Source organism: Gavia stellata, chromosome 10 (genome assembly GCF_030936135.1).
Source record: "Gavia stellata isolate bGavSte3 chromosome 10, bGavSte3.hap2, whole genome shotgun sequence".
NCBI classification, from domain to species: Eukaryota; Metazoa; Chordata; class Aves; order Gaviiformes; family Gaviidae; genus Gavia; species Gavia stellata.
Window position 1 is genome coordinate 4,392,345 of NC_082603.1, and position 12,136 is coordinate 4,404,480.

Here is a 12,136-nt window from a genome sequence, read left to right on the forward strand (position 1 = left end):
GTCCCACGTAAGACATGAACCATCGGTCCCTGTGATGCCACTCCCAAGCTGCACGCATACAGGCTGGCATCAAACCAAGCACCGCTGCTGCCGCCACAGCTTTCCACATACGTGGTCCAGTTTTCCTGCTGGATCTTCACTCTTCAGACAAGAAAGCAGAATCAAGTGCTGAGATACAACATAAGTCTCACCTAGGCACAAAGCATACAGATGGGGTATACACCTAAGAAGTGACGCTGGGAAAGACGTGCATCTTTTTGCAAAGTTTGTGACTTGCTATGACCTTGGAAATAACTGGAAACAAAATATTCTCTAACTTGAAAGAGCTTTAAACAGGAGAGATTACAAACGGCAATAAAATGATGGAAACAAGACAGTTTCATTATCACAGACAGCTATTGGAACCATCATCACTAGATAAAGAGAACACTTCCTTGTACAGGTAAGGAAGAAAAAGCATATTCACACTTTAATGGTACAACACTTTTTTTTTTTTTTGAAATGTTTCTCTCCAGCATTATGCCAGAGGTGAGCAAAATGCAAAGAATGCAAATATTTATAAAAGACATACCTACTTAAATAAAATACCCCTTCCCATAATATTGTAACATTTTTAACTCACCCTCTCAATTCACTAAGTGTTTCACACCTGTTAGCTTCCAACACTTTAAATATATATACACACACTTCTTCGTGCATGATTGAGGAAAACAAAGATATGCCAAAACCCAAGAAAACAAAAAACTAAAAAAAGACACATCCACAATACATAAATTGAGGACAAGAAGCTCTAATTAAGAATGAAGATGCCCCAAGACATAGACCTTGAATACTACATGGGGACCAGAGACAGATTTATTTCGTTACTTCTGAGTTTGAACATATGAAATACCTGTATGCAAGTCCCCTCCTCCTGCTTAGCCCTGCATAAGCTGTTATTATGCACAGCTAGAGGAACCTGAAAAAATGTCTCCTCTCTTCTGGGCCCTCCCCACCCCCAAGAAATCCTTGAAATTCCATCCTTCAACCCAGACTGGAATGTCACGCTGTAATCAGATCAGTGACCCTGTCTCCTCTGGGACCCTGCCAGTGCTTCAGAGAAAGTCAGGATCATGCTATAAACCACCGGGACAACTGCTCAACGCTTTATCGCATTCCTTACTTGGCCACACTACAACGCGAGCTGCAACGCTGTCTCCTGTCCAAGCTGTGTTATGTCCGTGATGACCAAAGCCTTTCACACATAGCTAGAAAGCTTTGCAGAGTCAACCCTCGAGAATAAGATGTTTTTAAAATGCAGAACACTTCGTACCAATATCCAGTGGCGTCAAGTTTCACACATGATGACGTACAGGAAAACTCTTCTGCTTTCAGTCAAAATTCAACCCCCTTTAAATTAATTGCACACTCTGAGCCCTTCGGTACAGGTACCAAGTATATATATCCACTTCCACTCACAAACATGTTGTTTGGACCTAACGTGTACTAGCACAGACGTATCATGTGCCACTTTGTCATGCACAAGTTAGCACTGATCCTTCCGAGCAGCAGTCCACAGTAAGTCATGTTACAGTTTAAGGCAGATGACTCAGCACACCTACGGGGCACCCTCTGATCCGTTTCTGCCATTCCAGTATATACAGCTCTTAACAGCATTAGCTGCTCCTGTGTTTTTACATCTCTCTCTACAGCACTTCACTAAACTTTTCTTACCCAAGCAGTATCATCACGTCCTTGACATCTGAAGATCAAAATTCTGCATAATAGTAATTTTTATTGCCTCCTTCTATTTCAGTCCTGAAGCTGTTTCATTTTTGCTGAGTCTTACTCAGAAATAAAACAGGCAGAACTTCCTGTAGCAGTTAACAGTGAGCATGTAAGTAAGCCTATTTAGTGCAAAGCTTAACACTATAGCAGTTCCTCGCTGCCAAAACAAACTCAGGCTTGCCAACCGATCTACTCACGCAAATACAGCTCTTGGCTAATCTCTAATTTAATCTAATAAAGGAAATACCATTTTATTAATTCTTCTAAAGACCCTTACTCCTTAGTAGTAACATACACATTTCTGAGAAAAAGTAACCTAGCCAAAGATGCAGTTCTCTCTCCATGAGACTGGTTCTGTGATACATTAACTACTTCAAAACCTCTCTGACACTTGAGATGAAAAATAAATCAGCAACCTAAATGAAAATAACAGATAATAGTAAAACAATTCCTAACTAATAAGGATTACCAGATAGCCACAGTGCAATCCTAACCAACAACTGGACCCCTCCATACTTGCCTAGTGCCAAACAGACGCCACCAATTTTCACCAGTGCTTCTTCACCTGGTCTATTTAAGTTAGTTAGTTTTCTACTCCAGTGTGCTCTATGTAATAAACAGCATTTCTGAGAACACTTGAGTATCTTTCTTCTCTCTCCTGAGGAGAACTGCAGGACCTAATACTTTTTAAAGTCCTGAATTTCATTTTAGGGAAAAACTGACCCAACAACCCATGGGAAACCCTGACCAGCCAAAAGTAATGGGTTGTTCATAGAGACTCAACACACTGTTCTCAAAAGGCACACTGAAGCCACACACAAAACCACCCCATACTGCCACCTTCACGGTTCACAGAAAAGGATAAATCATGCTAGCTGTGTTTTCCATATCCAGTTCCACAGAAAAACCTCTGAAAAAATTAAAAAGAGAGAGAAAGCCCATGCCTGATGAGAGAAGAGTAGGTAGAAGAAACAGCTTCTTACCTCCGCCCAGGGAGCTCCATGAACAACACTAATACAATAAGCCCAGAATAGTATTTCCAATAGATTAAGATTCTTTTTCCCCTCCTGTTTGCTCTCTGAAACTTCGCTGTACACCGTCAACTGACGGCAAGTGCTTCACTTCCTCATTCCTCCTCCGCGCATGCCTGTTCGCATGCACGCTCCCCAACGCTGCTAAACACTGGCCCATAAGACAGTTCTGACAAAAGAAATTCCCACCCAACAGCAAATCCTGGAAGTTTGTGTGCGACACATTCCCACCCTTCTTTCAAAGCTACACAAACACTGACAGGCTTCAGTGGCTGTATAGCAAGTCTCTTTAAAAAGAAGAAGAAAAAAGATAAAAAGGAAAAAAGAGAGAAAATAATGAACATCGCCAAAATTCTGTCCCAAACTCTCTGAAGCTTAGTTAAATCAGATTCAAGATTTACTTTCTTTTATCCTCAGTAACTTTTATTTTGACTGTGAAAACAAAGACGTGTATCTACTTTCATGCAAAAGTCTCTTATTTGGTAGTCTGTAAAGTACCTTAGGAAAATGGGGCCAGTTAAAGACAAGATGTTATGCCTCATTTGAAACTTCCTGGCTTGTAACAACACAAGGGAAACAAAAAAAACCCCACCCCAACATCACAACTCTACCACAGTACCTCCCCAACAGAAGATCTAAAAGCAATTTAGAATGATTTAAGCTTCACAACATCCTGTGAGGCAAGAGCTAATGTCTTACTACAGAATAGAAAACTGTTGAATGAAGTTATTTATCTCATGTTTCACAGGGGAAAAAAAAAATGGAATGAAACCTAATATATCGTTTTCTTGACCTCTTATTCTCAGTCAACTTTCAATCACTAGTCTTGCACCATTAGGGTCATGAACATTAAAAGACAACATGTATGTAGAGGAAGCTTAAACCTCCCTGCTCATACTCCCCAAAACATACAACTTGCACATGGCTCAAATAGTAAATTTTCAGGGAAGATATACATGACTAACTTCATAACTTCTGGTTGATATTATACATCCCTTACAGCTTATTTAGAAGAAAGGGGAAGTGAGCAACTCCTACAAGTAAATGGTTTCATGATCAATTACCTAGGAAAATTTTTCTACCAATCATAAGGACTCCCAAGCCCATAGATGATTAAGTCTAAGGAGTTAAAAGCAGACAGGCGTGTCTAGAACACATTCCCCTCATTTAAAATTAACAGTTCTTGCATTTGTCAATGCAAACGAATAGAACAGTAACACAATGATTAAATACCAAGGAAGAACCCAACGGATCAAAAGAAAGGCAGAAGGCTTTTAGAAGAGAGGCTTTGGTTCAACTGGTCAAATACTCAACAGCTACCAATCCTGCTCTTGAGGAGGCAAGCAAATCACTTGCTTTTCCCAGAAGCAGACGCGTGTGTGAACAGTTGCTGTCTGAACACCCAAATAACCAAAAGTACTGCAACCACCACAAATTTCAAAGCTAGAGCTAATCATCAAGCAATTAATGTGCCCCTAAAGAATTATATTCTGACATTACTGAGTCTGAGGCCTTTTCAAGTAATTGGGGAAGAAAGAACAATTCCTTATCAGCAGAATAAACAGGTTAAAATTTGTGTCCAGGGGGACTAATCTCTCCTATGACATTTTTCAGAGTCTATACAAGAACCTACATTGTAAAAAAGGGGGATTTTTTTTTGTTTTTCTTAAAAAACTCGACTTATTGATTTGCTATTGCTTGCCATCAGATCACCCATGAGAGAAGGCATAGTAAAGACAAACAGGACAAGCTTGTAGAAGTCTTCAAATTTGAGGGTACAGACAGACACTACCTCTTGGTGTCGGCTAGAGAAGTCACTACCCTTGCTTACTCATCCCTTTCTGAGATATTCCAGATGAATTGTTTGCATAGTTGCTCTCTGGTTGAAGCTAGCAGTTTTAAATATAAGTCTTTAACAAACACAGGCAGAAACGTGGGTGAACAGTAGTTACACAACTAATACCACATTTTAACTGAAATGGGGCAAACACTCAGCCACACAAACAGCTCCTCTCAAATAAAAATCCAGGAAGTAGTAAACTTCAAGAAGAGAAAGCAATGGGAAGTGGGTAGCGATCTGGAGACTGCAAACACTTCAGCTGCCCAAATACAGCTGAAAGAACAGGAATCTAAGTCCTAACCCGTTGGAGCAAAACTTTTTTTTCTATATACCTTTTAGTGATCTGAAGTATCAAAAGTATCACAGCAGTAATAGATTGGCATCTGCTGATGAGAAACCATAATAAAGATCAAAATCACTAAGGCCAATATAATTCTTTTTTATGCATGAATAATCTAGTTACTTTACTACTACTATAGGTGGTCGGTAGATGAAAAGTAAATTTAGGAAAGGAGGGGAGATCTTGTTGCCACTGCAATGCCTTTATCATTTCTCAGACTGAGATAAGTAGACATGAATCATTTAATTAAGACCTAGCAAGATTCACTGAAAGAAAAAGCATAAAGAAACAGCCTAACAAAAAATTAGAAAGCGTTGCTTCCTACCCACCCTCCAGTAAGAACTTACCTTCCAACTCGATTCAGCAGCTACAATTCTGCTTCAATGTTAGTGACACTAGAGCTACAGTAACGCTATCATTGCAATGTGAAACAATGAGACAGAGAAGGGGAGAATTAAAGTCTGGCTGGAGACACCAGTCAAAAATTGTCCAAAAAAGTTGCCCGGCCTCCAACCTACGATACAACCTTTAATAATTTCCCCCACCCCAGCAAACATTCATCAAAGAAACACTCCCTCTGAAAAGGAAAAAAAAAACCAACACAAAACAGAAATTGCCAAAGCAGAATCTTTTCGGCTGCTTTGTGTGTGTGCACACACATGCTTTTTTGTAGTGTACTGTGAAAATATTACTGAAAGTATTTCTTTGATAGACTTATGAGGCTAGAATCAAGTAATAGTCTTAAGTTCCTCCCCACCTCCCTCCTCTTATGCTCAAGAGTTAGCATCACAGTATTCACTCTCCCAAAAATGTTTTTGTTTGTTTTCAAACTACCTAGTAGATTTAAACACACACACCCCCAACCTCCTATGTCCAAAACTCCAGGTGCAATAGTAAGGAAATGATGAAATATACTCTAAGAGCAGTGTTAAGTGAATACACCTGCTATTGCCAAGCATAGGAAAGAAGAGGCTTTTATTTTAATGAGTCATTGAAAGTAAAATGTAAATGTAAAATCCCATTTTACACAGAACTTCACAGGCATTCAGAAAACGAATATTAAGTGTCCATTTGAAAACTCTGTCTCAGATCTTCCTCTTTAGTGTGTTCCCTCCCTTTTAATTTCTTTGATTTGGAGGTGGTTTTTCTTGTCACTTAGTAGATGCTGCCCCCATTTTAAAAATAGATATTATTCATGTTAATAACTGTTTACATAACAGTAGTCTCTAATAAAGCTTCAGTTATTCTATTTACCTTCAAAGCAATTTATTTTGGAAGACTGCACTTTAACATCAAAAAGATCTTTTAATAAAAGCACAAAGTCATCCAAGAACAGTGAAAACAACTAATGAATTTTTAAACAAAACTACCAATGTAGTTGCTCGTCTGCCTGTTTCTTGATTCATGAGTTCATTTAAACATATTATAATCACAAGAAAGATTCTCTTATTCTATGTTGTATACAAAACATCTCTAGATTACTGTGATGTTATTTCAAAAGGCACGGAGCACCTAGTTTGCTGGCACACACACTTCATTATTGCAGGAGTTCACAATGACAAATTTTTTCACCCCCTGAGCCTTATTATAATTCTACACCCCGTTACACCCTCCTCTCAAAGCTTCTGAGACAGAATTACTGAACTCTATCAGCTCCAAGAATTCACCTCTTCTACTTCAGACACCTGTTCAGTCAACCATGTGATACCATTCCTACCTCAATAAGAAACTCTATGGCACCATCAACTTCAGAGAAAAGATGCACATTTGAAAACAGTTGTCAAAAGACTGTTCAGTTTACCACAACACTGCAGTCCTAACAACCACTGCCAGAAAGTGGAGGTAGGCAGACTGAGGAGTTGCTAACAGAAGATAATCTAGGTTTTCCCCATTTCTCTCCCAGATCATAGCTTAAGTCTAGCTGCACTCATCCTGTCTAGAACTAAAAAGAGAATTGTTAAAAGATTAGTGGAAACAACCAAATAGTAAAGAAAGAGCAAATCATAGCCACCACCTACAAATGTGATACTCCAGGCAAGATTTAATACCACAACAACAGAATCTCATCTCTACTAAGACAGCAGATAACCTGCCATTGCTCACCACAAGCTAACATGGGTTAACCATCTTATCCTCGTGAGGACTGAAACATCCAGACTTGGTTTTCATTCTATCACCAGTGAAGACAGATAATGAAACTTCACCTGTTTGGCATTTTCAGCTGCATGCATGGCTTACAGTGGGGCAAGTCAGAACTGCTTCTCAGAAAGTACTCTCGTGCCAGCTTTAGATCTGACACATCATCTACACCAGGGACCTAAGCCTTTCCTTCCCACATTAGCTTCTAACAGGCTCCAAAAGCTGTTCCAGATCTGTTAAATTGTCAAGCAAGTCCCAGAAACATAGGGGAAAGAGTGGGGGAAGCACAGAAACTTCAAGACAGTCTCTTTTACCATCAACACAGGTTTATCAAGTTTTTAGGTGTAATTTCACAAGCAGCTTATTTTGGCACAACCAGGGCAACACAGATTTTTAAGTATGTCTTCATTAATGGAAGCCACCTCTAAAGCATTGGGTAAATTTTAACTACACATTTAAATGCTATTAAGCAATCCTAACAATGAGGATGACTAGACTAACAGTTTAGCATAATGGCAGTAGGCGAAATGGAATAAGGAACTCAAGTGGTAACAACGCGTGGAATTGTTCCTTTATATTAAATCCACCTAAAAATTATCTATGCTTCAAAAATAATGCTTCACAGCTCATTTAACCCATGTTTCTTGACAGTGCAAGTCACACAAATACAGTCAAAACCATCCTTTCAGCTTATCATTGTTACAGCACTGAGCAAAGAGCTATCTAAAGAAGATCAAAGAATGCTGTTAGCTGTCCATAACTCCAAGTTTTCTTACTGCTCCTAGAACCAGAGTTGCAAACAAAGAAGTAATCATGTAAATGCTACAATAGCTGATACAAAAATAGCTTACAGGGACCAAACTGAGCCAGATATCCTCCCTTGGCTACTCCTGCAGCAGCTTCACTGGTAATAATAGCAGGAATATTAAAGATAAAGAACATAAGTTTCACAGATGACTACTCTGCTTGTTTCCATGACACAAGCTGCAATTGTTTTAATAACGTAACCTCGTCTACACCAAAGCTCTGGAGTCATCTAAGGTTAAGCAGCAGCTTGTTGCAGAAATGGCACCAAGCCTGGAGAGTTTCAGCTCTGTTGTAACAGTTGCATAAAAAAAAAATTAGCTAGTCAACATACTATTCAAGGTTTTCTCTACACCTCTGAGCACAGTTTTGTTGTAAAAATCCAAACACTATTCAGCACGGACAAACCTGCTCATCAGTTTTAAGTAGTGTTAAATTACCATTCACACAGGGCTTAAAGTCTTTAAATATCAGTAGGAGAGGTCACACAACTGTTGCTGAAAAGCAGGTTAATTCAGGTACTTCTGACTCAGAATGTAATTGAGCCTCATTTGCTTTAAATGCTGCTGGCACCCGGTGATTCAATTTGTAGTACTGCTAAAAAGAGCAGCTCCAGAGGCCAGAAATAGCCTGGGGCAAGGTACTCCTTTTGAATGAGACTCTTCATGTAACCTTCAATTACAAGAAAAAAAAAAACAACCCTTAAATATTTTGCTGCTTTCGTGTTAGTCTCACTTACCTTCCAGATTTATAAAAATAGCATCTTTTCTTTACAGCTTTACAAGATCATTAAAAAACAGTACTCGTGGTTTTAGCGAGTGGAAACAAAAGGCACAAGTCTCAGGGTTTCCATTAAACACCTACTCTTAACCGATAACAAACATCTCAGAGCTTAACCATAAAAATGAAAGCTGCTGCTTTTTTACTTTTTTTAATACAGCAAACGATGCAAGACAGTCATGTATAAGAGAAAAAATCCAAACCTCCAACATCCCATTGATCCTCCTATCAGTAATGGATAAAAGCTGTATTTGTTTTTTGGCAGAGGCCTGAATTCAAATGGGAAAAAGAGTATCTTACATCCTCTTAAAAGAGGTTTTGAATTATAACCCTAGTTATAAAAGTTGAAAATTACAAAACTTGAAAAGCATCCAAGCAAGAGGGCAAAATACAATAATCCCGGGAAGTTACCTATTAAAAATCCACTGCCAACTTGATCAGTTTTGCTGCTCCAGACTTGTAAAAACAGTTCTACTCCAGACATGTAATTTTCTCTTTTAGAAGAATGTTCTCTTATTTACCGCTTGCTTTGCATGAAACTTGTTCTAAGTGGAGCATACCATGAAGAACAATATTCTCATTCGCAGTTTATAAAGCTATGTCTTAAAAGATGTATTCATCCCTGAAAACATAGTACAACTATATTATAGCAGTATCACCAACCGGAATGATGTAAGATAAAATACATAGGACACCATCTCACGGACTCTACTGCCAAAGTTCTATTAGTAAAATTATATAGTTCTCCATAGCAGGCTGAACTAGTCTACCTTTTTAAAAGCAAAGAGTAAACTTCTGTTAATGAACTTTAGTCACAGAAGATTAGACCTCACTCATGGAAAACTTAAGGACTGGAAGATACTCAGAAAGAAAACAACAGCAGCTGCCTAGTCAAGCATCTTTGTACTTCATCATTTGGGTGTTTTAACTGCCATTAACAATCTCCTTTTTGAAGCGGTCACAGCCCACCAAGAGCTTTAACAGGCACACCACCAGAGACTGCTATGAGACTACACGTGTTTGAGCCTTCGCACGCCCTGACTACAGTATTACCTGTTCCAGTACCTTGAGAGTAAATCTGACAAATGTTGTACAGTTACTGCACACATGGACTACACAAAAAGCTCCTTCTCTCTAAACTTCCTTCTTTTAGAGTCTTAAAAGAGAACGGATGCACTTAGCTGCCAATCACACCTCTATTGCTGCAGAAGAAGCCAGGGTAAGTGACAAGCAAGCCTTGTACGGGCAAAATTCGCATGACTGAAATTATTTAAATTCCCACTATCTTGTGTTGTGTAAACCCCTTATTAAACAGGGGGTATCTAAATATATGGTAAGGCATAGGAAGGGAAAACTAGGCATTGAAACCATCTTACCATCCATGCAGTCAACATCCCTTTACCCATTCATGTATTTAGCCACTCATCGTTTTGGGAATAAAAGCAATGACAGTAAGCTAAATCTGAATGACAATTTAAAAAAGAAAATTCTCAAAATCTTTAAGCCAAAGCCACCTGTAATAGCACTACAGAAGCCCTCATAATTGCAGTGGGAATTATTTTCTTTAATATACAAAACCTAACATGAAAAAAAGTATTTAAATGTATTTATTAGCATACTGCAGTCACTGGATTTGCACAGGCTTACTGTCAATTTTCATTCTGTAATGTCAACTCACATATCAGATTGTCACATCAACATGACTGACTCTATTCCCACTTCTCAAAAGTTACACTAATTCATTAATGTAATTTCAGAACTTATCAGATGTGCTTGAAAGAAAGGATTGCTGTCACTCACTTCCCCTTCCTGAAGGCTCCCGACTACCGTCACATGAACTGGCAAATGAACCGGTCTAAGGCTTTCTTTTTCCCCTGGGGGGGGGGGGGGGGGGGGGGAGGACAGCTAACATTTTTATTTCTCAGGTGAATTCATATATTACTCACAGGAAGACAGAGTGGAATGTTTTTTTCCCTTCAGATTTTATTATAAAAGAAAATACGCCTGTGATCGTTTTAATGCCTAGTGACTAATACTGACACCACACCTCAGTCTCATCATGCAGTACCTAATGTGATAGCCACACCATTACATCCTCAAATACCGATGCATAATTTACCATACTGATACCAAGTATTTCTGTGGACGCCTTTCTTCCTGGTATGTCCTGAAATCATCGACATCATGCCCAAGCTTCAGCTTGACAGAGCTCAAGTTTTCTGTTCTAAACTGGTCTAGTGAAGCTGAAAACCCACATAAAAATGGCTGCGATCATGTAATTCCTCCTCAGCAACACACCCAGAGACCTCCCCACCCAGTCCTTGTGTGCTATTTTGTTAGAAACATTTGACTGAGAAGTTCCACTGAGAAAGGAGTGACCAGAAAAGTTAACTATAGAGCTCTCTGCTTGCTGAAGCCATGTAAGTCCTCAGGCTTGGAAAACCACAGGGGAAATATTTAATTTCTATGAAATGCAGTGCAGAGACTTTGACACTCAATGTAGAATAACCCAACTGATTAATTTCTGATACCCCTGGTACAGGAATAAATGCTAAAAAAAAAAAGCCTGAAAGCAACTTGCCAGTTTTTATGTCATCTTACTAGTCCCATTTTTATTCCTTCCTTTTCGCAAATGCTACAGAAATGAGACAGAACATTGCACATTAAGGAGAGAAGAAAATTCTGCCAAATATTCCACCCCACCCCAGGAATACATTCTGCAAAAGTTACAGTGCTTGATGAGAAGATAAGGCTTCGTAACTCTGGAAATAATTAGAGAAACGGGATAAATTTAGTACAAGTATAACCTATGGGATTTATTTTGCTTTGCAGCCACAAAGCTGTCAAGTCTTTGCTACCAGATCTCTCTTGCTCTAACCAGAAGTCTGCCCTCAAAACAGGAGGCTGAAAGAGAAACGCTACTCTCAACATCCAAGCAGGCCACCAGAGGTGACTTACCACAATATAGGTCCTCAGCCTAGGAAGTACCAGCTGGGCTGTGCCTTTCTGCTTTCTGCTAAGTGTTTAGGAGAGCTTTGTCCACAGCTTTTCACTTTATCATTTTAATAAATAATAAATCATGCCCCTGTACTCGGCGCTGGTGAGGCCACACCTCGAATACTGTGTTCAGTTTTGGGCCCCTCACTACAAGAAGGACATTGAGGTGCTGGAACGTGTCCAGAGAAGGGCGACGAAGCTGGTGAGGGGTCTGGAGCACAAGTCTTGTGAGGAGCGGCTGAGGGAGCTGGGGTTGTTCAGTGTGGAGGAGGCTGAGGGGAGACCTTATCGCTCTCTGCAGCTACCTGAAAGGGAGTTGCAGAGAGGTGAGTGTTGGTCTCTTCTCCCTAGTAACAGGACAAGAAGAAATGGCCTGAAGTTGTGCCAGGGGAGGTTCAGGCTGGATATTAGGAAAAATTTCTTTACTGAGAGAGTGGT